The sequence below is a fragment of the Triticum aestivum genome, chromosome 2A, assembly GCF_018294505.1.
Source record: "Triticum aestivum cultivar Chinese Spring chromosome 2A, IWGSC CS RefSeq v2.1, whole genome shotgun sequence".
Taxonomy (NCBI): Eukaryota; Viridiplantae; Streptophyta; class Magnoliopsida; order Poales; family Poaceae; genus Triticum; species Triticum aestivum.
In genome coordinates, this window is record NC_057797.1 from 28,216,603 (window position 1) to 28,227,302 (window position 10,700).

General features: G+C 46.2%; 1 pseudogene; it reads left to right on the top strand.

Moving 5' to 3' along the window:
* Positions 1–8,113: 8,113 nt before the first annotated feature.
* On the top strand, positions 8,114–10,334 carry LOC123191411 (cysteine-rich receptor-like protein kinase 10; annotated as a pseudogene).
* Positions 10,335–10,700: the final 366 nt, after the last annotated feature.

Below are 10,700 nucleotides of genomic sequence, written 5' to 3' on the forward strand. Positions count from 1 at the left end.
AATTTCACGGTAATTTAGCTCTCTAAACAATTAGGTAAATGACTGAAAAACAACAAACGATGTCAGAACATGTTGGAAATTGATGACGTCGCTTTGAATGCTGCATACGGAACGCAAAATAAGTCCGGAGTTCAAATAAGTTTAAAAAACATTGAATTGCCCATGTAACAGATGAGTTCTCGTCCGAAACCCTCATACTCCGAAAGAGATTGTCCAGTTTGTACACGAAGTGCGTCTAATTTTTGTCGTGACCATCTCTACTCTTTCGCACATGCTATGCGGGTGAAATGATGATACCATGCCAAGTTTCAACATTTTCACAGTTCATTTTGTAGTGATTTTCAATTTCACGGTCATTTAGCTCTCTAAACAATTAGGTAAATGACTGAAAAACAACAAATGATGTCACAACATGTTGGAAATTGATGACGTCGCTTTGAATGATGCATACTGAACACACAAGAAGTCCGGAGTCCAAATAAGTTTAAAAAACATTGAAGTGCCCATGCAACAGATGAGTTCTCGTCCAAAACCCTGATACCCCGAAAGAGATTGTCCAGTTTGTACACGAAGTGCGTCCAGTTTTTATCGTGACCCTCTCTACTCTTTCGCACATGCTATGCGGGTGAAATGATGATACCATGCCAAGTTTCAACATTTTCACAGTTCATTTTGTAGTGATTCTCAATTTCACATTCATTTAGCTCTCTAAACAATTAGGTAAATGACTGAAAAACAGCAAATGATGTCAGAACATGTTGGAAATTGATGACGTCGCTTTGAATGATGCATACTGAACACACAAGAAGTCTGGAGTTCAAATAAGTTTAAAAAACATTGAATTGCCCATGTAACAGATGAGTTCTCGTCCGAAACCCTCATACTCCGAAAGAGATTGTCCAGTTTGTACACGAAGTGAGTCTAATTTTTGTCGTGACCATCTCTACTCTTTCGCACATGCTATGCGGGTGAAATGATGATACCATGCCAAGTTTCAACATTATCACAGTTCATTTTGTAGTGATTTTCAATTTCACGGTCATTTAGCTCTCTAAACAATTAGGTAAATGACTGAAAAACAACAAATGATGTCACAACATGTTGGAAATTGATGACATCGCTTTGAATGATGCATACTGAACACACAAGAAGTCCGGAGTCCAAATAAGTTTAAAAAACATTGAAGTGCCCATGTAACAGATGAGTTCTCGTCCGAAACCCTGATACTCCGAAAGAGATTGTCTAGTTTGTACATGAAGTGCGTCCAGTTTTTGCCGTCACCCTCTTTACTCTTTCGCACATTCTATGGAGGTGAAATGATGATACCATGCCAAGTTTCAACATTTTCACAGTTCATTTTGTAGTGATTTTCAATTTCACGGTCATTTAGCTCTCTAAACAATTAGGTAAATGACTGAAAAACAACAAATGATGTCAGAACATGGTCGAAATTGATGACGTCGCTTTGAATGTTGCATACTAAACCCACAAGAAGTCCGGAGTTCAAATAATTTTAAAAAACATTGAAGTGTCCATGTAACAGATGAGTTCTGGTCCGAAACCCTGATACTTCGAAAGAGATTGTCCAGTTTGTACACGAAGTGCGTCCAGTGTTTGTCGTGACCCTCTCTACTCTTTCGCACATGCTATGCGGGTTAAATGATAATACCATGCCAAGTTTCAACATTTTCACAGTTCATTTTGTAGTGATTTTCAATTTCACGTTCATTTAGCTCTCTAAACAATTAGGTAAATGACTGAAAAACAACAAATGATGTCAGAACGTGTTGAAAATTGATGACGTTGCTTTGAATGCTGCATACTGAACGCAAAAGAAGTCCGGAGTTCAAATAAGTTTAAAAAACATTGAAGTGCCCATGTAACAGATGAGTTCTCGTCCAAAACCCTGATACTCCGAAAGAGATTGTCCGGTTTGTACATGAAGTGCGTCCAGTTTTTGCCGTGACCCTCCCTACTCTTTCGCACATGCTATGCGGGTGAAATGATGATACCATGCCAAGTTTCAACATTTTAACAGTTCATTTTGTAGTGATTTTCAATTTCACGGTCATTTAGCTCTCTTAACAATTAGGTCAATGACTGAAAACAGCAAATGATGTCAGAACATGGTAGAAATTGATGACGTCGCTTTGAATGCTGCATAGTAAACCCACAAGAAGTCCAGAGTTCAAATAATTTTGAAAAACATTGAAGTGCCCATGTAACAGATGAGTTCTCGTCCGAAACCCTGATACTCCGAAAGAGATTGTCCAATTTGTACACGAAGTGCGTCCAGTTTTTGCCGTGACCCTCTCTACTCTTTCGCACAAGCTATGCGGGTGAAATGATGATACCATGCCAAGTTTCAACATTTTCACAGTTCATTTTGTAGTGACTTTCAATTTCACGGTCATTTAGCTCTCTAAACAATTAGGTAAATGACTGAAAAACAGCAAATGATGTCAGAACATGTTGGAAATTGATGACGTTGCTTTGAATGCTGCATAATAAACACACAAGAAGTCCGGAGTCCAAATAAGTTATGAAAAATAAAAAAGAGGTGCAATGCTGGTTAATTTGCTTCAAGCCTTTCGGAATAGTGTAGACTGCACTGCACATAGCTCAGTGCAATCTATGCTATTCCGAAAGGCTTGAAGCTAATCAACGTGCAGGTGAGCATTGCGCCTCTTCGTCATTGTCTCTGCACTCACGGCTTATAAACCGCTCATACTGCCTCTCCCTTGGCGAGGTGGGACTAAAAATCAGCTTAATTAGAAACTCTAGTACCGGTTCATGCCATGAGCCGGTACTAAAGGTCTTCGTGGGGGCCCCAGCCTGACCACAGCCACACTGCCCTCATTAGTACCGATTCATGGCATGAACCGGTACTAAAGGTTGCCCACGAACCGGTATTAATGATGTCCGCCCACCTAGCCGTTGGAACCGGCACTAATGGTCATATTAGTGCCGGCTCAAATTCAAACCGGCACTAATGTGCTTCACATTTGACCCTTTTTCTACTAGTGAAAGCAGACAAGCGATTCACACCAAGAAGGGCGAGGTCAATCTCCTCGTGACATACAAGCCACCAGCGCAGCCGCAGAACCCTCTCATCCCCGCTATAGGATAGAGGCGACTCTTCCAGCCTCATGGCTATCATCTTCAAGCTCTTGCAGTATCGAGTCCCCGGCACCACAAACACTACAACAATAACTAGGGGGAGACTTGTGTGAGATCTCACATTTTGAAAAAAATACATGTTCAAACATTTTTAAAAAAATTGTAGACACACAACAATGTTCGATGTACAACCTCAAAAAATTCCAGGTCCTAATTCAAGTTACATTAACAGAAACAAAAACGACAAAATCAGATGTGAATAGTGTCGAAGTACTATTCACGCAAAACTGTCACTATTCACGTTAATCTCTAAATGTACATCGAGTTTTGAGCTTATTTTTTCGGAGCTGTAGACATACCCCACATTGATGTTTCCAAATAATTTAAGAATTTTTTAATGTGTAATTTTTCTTTTTAGGGTTGATCTTACGATCTCACTAAAATATGAGATCTCATACAAGTCAACCCCACAATAACCAATGCGTATCATCAGAAGGAACCCATAGGGCTACAACAACCAGCTGTTGACTAGTGATCAAGGCAGGGTGTGGGGTCGTACAATAGTGATGATGAGCCTGGCACATCCGACGATGTCATGGTCCTCTTTGCCTCTAGGATTGAACCGAGATGTGAAACCAAAGGAGGACGCTTCTCACGGGATCAGAGGACAGGTCGGCAACAATGGCAATCGGCCCAGTGCTAGCAGTGCACGAATTGGCGAACGGTGGCCACGGGCACGACATTGACCAGTGTGATGGACGCGACCACTGGGAGGTCGAGGATTGACGGAAGCGGTGGCGGCCGTCTAGGGGTATAACATGGGTGGGACGGACGGCATGGTGGGGAGGCTTGAGGGAGAGCGTCTGATTTGTGAGAGCACCCTAAAAAACCAAGACCTGAACGTGGTGGAAAACCGGATAGGGTGGGAGGGATCGCAGTACGTCGAGGTAGGCGATTTTTTGATCGATGGAGCGGCGGACTACGTACCAACTCCCCACCTAAAAGTAGAGATACTATCTACGTATAACTTAAAAAACATACCTCAGTCTCTCAAAGCCATTTACCGTACCTAACTCCACACCAACCAGACTGGCTTTTGGTTTATATGGCGGCTAGGAATAAATACTACTCCGCCCAATCCATATTATTTCCTCGGTTCCTAAATATAAGTCTGTTTTATAGTTTTTAATATGGACTATATATGAATGTATATAGGCATTGTTCAGAGTGTAAATTCAGCCATTTTGCTCTGTATGTAGTTTATATTGAAATCTTTGAAATGACATATAATTAGCAACGGAGGAAGTACTTGTCTTAAACTTATCTAGATACGAACACTAGACAAGTAGTATAGATTGAAGGGAGTAGTGTTCTCGGTGTGTTATGCGCCAGTTCAAGAATGAAACAGGTAATTTTCCCGCCTTTGAACATGTATATATACACACCGGACCCAAGCAATACAATGCGTGGAGTTCTCCAAGATTACACATCCGACCACGAAGCGAGTGTTCAGAGTAGAATACAATGCGTGGAGTTCTCCAAGATTACACATCCGACCACGAAGCGAGTGTTCAGAATAGGTAGATCAGATGGCCACCAGGGACGCTCGGGTCGAGCGATCCGACGGTCCAGCATAGAGAACTCCTAGAGCCTCCTCCGACTTGTCATCCTAAGGCCTTGTTCGGTTCCACAGGGTTTCAAGGGGTTTGGAGCAGATTGGCAGGGATTAAATCCCCCTCCAATTCTCTCCAATCCCCTTTTGGTGGGGATTAACTAAACAAGGCCTAAAGAATTGTCTTGCCTCATTCATATGAATAAAATAAATTTTGAGTAGATATGTAGATTCCATCAACATCACAGGAAATTAATAAGTATTTCTATGAAATCCCCGTACTCGTTTCCTACAAACCGAATGCATCTGAAGAAAAAATTCTAAGAAATCTTTCTTCCAATGTTTTTAGGTAAAAATCCTTCGAACAGAAGGGAAAGGTGTGGTAGCACCCGGGACTCCCGGCACCCCCTTATCTGCCCCGTTCAGTCGCTCTGACATTCGCGTTAGGTTCTGACCGGGAACAGTTCATTTGCAGCACCAGCTTGTTTGTCAGCCATTTGCCTCATCTAATACGTACTAGAGGTGGAGAACTGAGCAGTAGGATAGGCAGTGGGTATTTGTGTATGCCTAGACTATTCAAGTAGACCTGCAATACAAAGCAGCATTGCAGCGCATGTCACAGATCCTCAGGGCTACTGCTATGCATGAACGGTGGGATAGGAGGGAGAGACACCTGGGTACTAAATATCCGGTCTCCAGAAGGGAATGAGGACAAGGGTCACTGTTGCTGTGGAAGAGTCGTAGAATATCAGACGAAGAAAACAGAAGGAAAAAAGAGAGTTGGAGCTGCCCTCGCTTGACCGACGACTCCAAGTTCCACCAAACCCAAGAATCCTCTGCTTGATCTGCTTGACCGACGACCTCAGTCCGTCTACTCTTGGGTTCTGGGCACTCCTTTCTCTATCAAGTCGCTGTTTGCAGTCAACCAGTCCACGCTGCCGTGGTACATCTCGTGATCGATCTTTGCTCAACTCCACGGCCGGCTTACGCTGCCAGACAGAGCACTATCGCCATGGCAACGATGCCCATCCGGCGCCATGCTACTCTCTCCGACTACTTGACCACCATTTTATTGCTTTCGTTGCTATTTTTTCATAGTTGATAAGTACTACCTCCGTAGAGAAATATAGAGCATTCGGATCACTACTTTAGTGGTGTAAACACTCTTATATTTCTTTTACGAAGGGAGTAGTAGTATAAAATAAGTTTGACACGACATTGTTTGACAGCGACAAACTAAACCCTTAGTTCCGCGTGTGGAGATTTAGAGCATCTCCAGCCGCGTCCCCAACGGGTCCTTTTCAGATGTTTTTTTCATGCCGGCGCCCAAAAAGCGGCCAGCCGCGCCCTCAGGAGCCCGTTTTCGTTTTTCGGAGGCTTGGACCGAAATTGGCGCCGGCAGCCCCAGGCCAAACCTGGCGCGCTGGGGGCGCTCGGGGGCGCCGGGGCGAGCGGTTTTGACGCGAAAGAGCCGCGGGCCCGTCGAGTCAGCGGCACGTGCCCCGTCTTCGCCAGAACGCCTCGGTTTCCTGCGGGAATCAATGAAAAGGCTGTCGCCGGTCAGCCTTGCCATTAATTCCTCACGGGCGGCGCGTCATGGGCTGGCGGGCGCGGCGATGCCTCCCCTTCCGCCACACGTTCACAGGACGCGGGGCTATAAAACCAGAGGGCCCCCTCGCCGCTGGCCACACCAGCCCGAGCCGCCGAGCCCAAACCAGCTGCCGTCCATCCCGTCCGCCGCCGAGCTCTGCCGCTCTCCCCTCCCCTCCCCTCCCCTTCCCTTTTCCTCTCCATAGCCGAACGCTTCCCCGGCGACGCCGCGACGGCCAATGACTTCGGCCGCCGCCAGCTCCAGGAGTGGGAGGCGTACCTCCTGTTCGAGGTGAACATCCCGGCGCTGCCGGACATGCGGGCCGACGGAGTGGAGGCTCAGCAACGGGGGCGCCCCCATCCCCCCGGTGCCCGACGTCGATGGGCGCCCCGGCATCTTCGCCGCCGAGGTCGACCGCGTGAGGACGTCCCTGCCGGAGGACCAACGCGCTCTCCCCCAGTACGCCGCATGCTCTCCCCCAGTACGCCGCTGACAACCATGCGGCGTGGGCGAAGTACTTCCGGCGCCGGCAGGTGTAGCGACTGGCGTCGACGAACGGGGCGCCGGTGGTGGGCGGCGTCAAGAACAGCGACGACCGCCGCGTCTGGTGGGGCGTCCCGGGCCGCACACTCCGCGAGGTGCTGGCGTACCTCGAGGGCGGCAATGACCCGCCGCTGGCATACCCTGCCGCCGCAGCCGTCCCGCCCCCACGCGGGAGCGCCGGGCCATGGGTGCCTAGGAGGTTCGGCTCCTCCTCCTCTTCCTCATCACAGTCGTCCTCCCGCTCCTCCTCCCACTCTACCGGCTCGCCCACGTTGTTCGGCATCAAGGCGGAGCCTGCTGCGGAGACGCCGCTCGGCCGGCGGCATCGTCATCAACGAGGGCGGCAGGCGCGCCCCGTCCTCGGCTCCTCCGCGCTACGTCAAGCAAAAGAAGGAGCCGGGGCTCGCCGCCGTCAAGACGGAGCCGGGGCTCCCCGTCGTGAAGACGTAGCCCGGGCTCGCCAGCGACGTCAAGGAGGAGGAGCTCGACGACCTGGTGGCCCTCAAATGGGGGCGCGATGACTGGGCGCAGCTGGAGCTGGAGCGCCAGCGCCTCGCGTATGAGCACTTCGAAGTTCGGCGCCGTGGCCGGGACGAAGGAGGCGTCGTCGTCCTCGATGACAGCGATGACGACACGCCGCCGCCATCGGTCTGCCATGGAGACGCCGGCAGGGGTCCAGCAGGGGCGGCCGCGCCATCAAGAAAGAGAAGGCCGCCGCCACCGACGATGAGGACGGTGGCGACGTCGGCGACTTCGCCGCGCTGAGCGACTTCTTCGCCCCGTAGTTGTGTTTTTTTAATAACTTATGTAATAAACGCTGAACTTGTCAAATATTATGTGAAGTTGGCTGAATTTAGCCGAACGTTTTGTCCAATTTGCCGAACTTTGCCGATTTCATTTTTTTCAAAAAGAAAAAACCATGTTTGGGGCGACTCTGGGGCGAGCGGCTGGGAACCTGCTTACCCCCGCGCCGATTTTAGCGCCGGCTCGCCCCAGGGTGCGCGTAAATTCACCGCCTGGGGGCCAACGGCCGGAGATGCTCTTAAATGTCGTTTTTCGTTGTTATTGGACTGTGGGGGTCTACTACCAAGCCATATCAGTTGTGTGTCAGCGTGTCATTCCTTGGGACGGTAAAGGTGAATTTAACAAAAAAATTAAGCCTTCAAAGTGAATTTCTCCAGGTCAATAATTAAATATAAAGTTTTTACGTACCCGCTTTCTAGTTTCTAGGACATCATCAGTTACGTATGGAGGTATATTTTGGTACTTACAAAGTTGGTATACATTTGCAGAAGGACCAAAACACAAGATAAGTACAGTTATAGTAGTAACAATTGCAGTGCTTACGAGTGCCGCACCAGTCGCTGTCGTCATAGCATGGTATTACATTTGGAGGAGGAGGAGGATGACGACGAGGAGACAGAGACAAGAAGCAAAAATATTAGAACCAAGTAAATTCTCTTAACCATTTTGAATTATTAAATTTTAGTACCACAAGTATGTAATAAATCACTTTAGTGGATGGATTTTTAATAACCAAGTTCTGCTGAAAAGATTAAGTACCAATATGTGTACCTATAAGAAAAGGGAGATCCCTAGAAATTTTCAGCTAGACCCTACGTATTCCAAAATAACTTTTAATGTTGCTCTCATTGTTTACTTTGTCTCTTCCAACAGAATCAACAAGCCTGGATGACGCTCGCAATATGGAGTCTCTCCTCCTTGATCTATCAACACTAAAAGTTGCTACAGATGATTTTGCTGAACATAAAATGCTTGGCGAGGGAGGTTTCGGTGTAGTTTACAAGGCATAGGTCCCACTGTACGATTTTTTTAATGGATTGATATCTGTTCGTTAGAGCGTGTTCAGATGTGTGGTGTTTCATTTAAAGGTGTTAGTATTTTGTTAGTTCTAATGTCAAAAGCATTCAAGAAAATTACATAAGCCAAAAAAGCCCTTGAAATTTCCTTATTAACCATTGTGCAGGGAGACCTACCTGAAGGCCAAGAAATAGCGGTAAAGAGGCTCTCACAGACTTCCCGACAAGGAATAGAAGAGCTGAAAACCGAGCTGCTTTTGGTTGCCAAGCTGCACCACAAGAATCTTGTCAGGCTAATTGGTGTTTGCTTGGAGGAACATGAGAAAATACTTGTGTATGAGTACATGCCAAATAGAAGTCTTGATACAATTTTGTTTGCTAAAATTTTCTCACTGTGTTTTGTTTTCACAAAGGAAAACATCCGCTACAAGGATAGTGCCAAGTTCTACCAAAGAAAAATTACAACTTTATAATAATTGATATTTCTTCTTTGAGTAACAGATGCTGAGGAATCCAAGAAGCTAGATTGGGGGAAGAGATCCAGGATTATAAATGGAATAATTCGGGGCTTACAATATCTTCACGAAGATTCACAACTGAAGATAGTTCACCGGGACCTCAAAGCAAGCAATATCCTTTTAGACTCTGATTATAATCCTAAGATCTCTGACTTCGGCTTAGCAAAGATATTTGGAGGGGATCGATCACAAACTGTTACACATCGCATTCTGGAGCATAGTACGTATGGTCTGCAGTAGCATATTAATATGTCAATCATACTTAATTTTTTTTAAACACTGTCAATCATGTTTGGTTTGATGCTAAATTTTGTTGTGCCAATGTTTGGCATTGGCTTAAATATTGGCTACTAATTGGTTAGCTACCAAATTGTCTAGCCAAACTCACATTAAGTTCGCACAAAAAAACTCACATTAAATTTCATTTTTTTGGCAAGTCTTGGTATTGCCAAAATGAGCAATAACCCAATACGTACATTGGCTAGCCAAATTCTGGTAGCAAACCAAGCATGTCCTAAAAGTTCATCACACTGAAAAGCTACCCTCCTGTTTCAGTGGGTACATGTCGCCCGAATATGCAATGCGTGGTCAGTATTCCATCAAGTCAGATGTATTCAGCCTAGGTGTTCTAATTTTGGAGATCATCACCGGAAGAAGAAGCCATGGACCCTACGACTCGGAGCATGATACTGATCTCATAAACATTGTAAGTAATAGCATGTTCCTGACAGCTAAGCTAGCTCTCACTATTATAGTAGTTTCTCAGAAGAGTTAACTTGGATCTCTTGTAGAATTCTGAATGATTGAGTCCCAATTTGATGCAGGCATGGGAACACTGGACCAAGGAAAGAGCGGCGGAGTTGATAGATCCAACCTTGAGGAATCATTGTCCCACTGACCAGTTGCTGAAATACATTCACATAGGCCTATTGTGTGTCCAGTAAAAACCCGCAGACAGGCCGTTGATGTCAGCGGTGAATGTCATGGTTAGCAGTAGCACTGTGAGTCTTCCTTCTCTGTCCAGGCCAGGTTTCGGCGCCCAGGAGATTGGGGCTAGCTCCATATCGGAAGAAAATCCTGCGAAAGCGTCGTCAAATAAGATGTCCATCACAGAACTTGAGCCCAGATGAGATGGTCTTGATTCAGACCTGACGGCATTGGTGCTACTCCTTGTTGCTGTTCGTGATAATGGGCTTGGACTTAATCATGCCATTTGTTTGGGGAGGTAGTTTAGTGCAAAGCTAATGCATGGATGCATCCTCCCAGATAAACATCTCATAGAAGCTTAGAAGATTACATCCACATGGCAGGATGCATGCCCTATAATCTTTTCAAGCAATGTATGGAAACATCAGGTCGGGATATAAGAATATAACCAGCTGGATTGTTTTTATATATATAGAAGTTGCCTACGCTATGTCGGGACTGGAGTGACTATCAGATCCGGCCTGCCTTTTTATTTTTGCAGGGAGATCCGGTCTGCTTTACCAACCCTT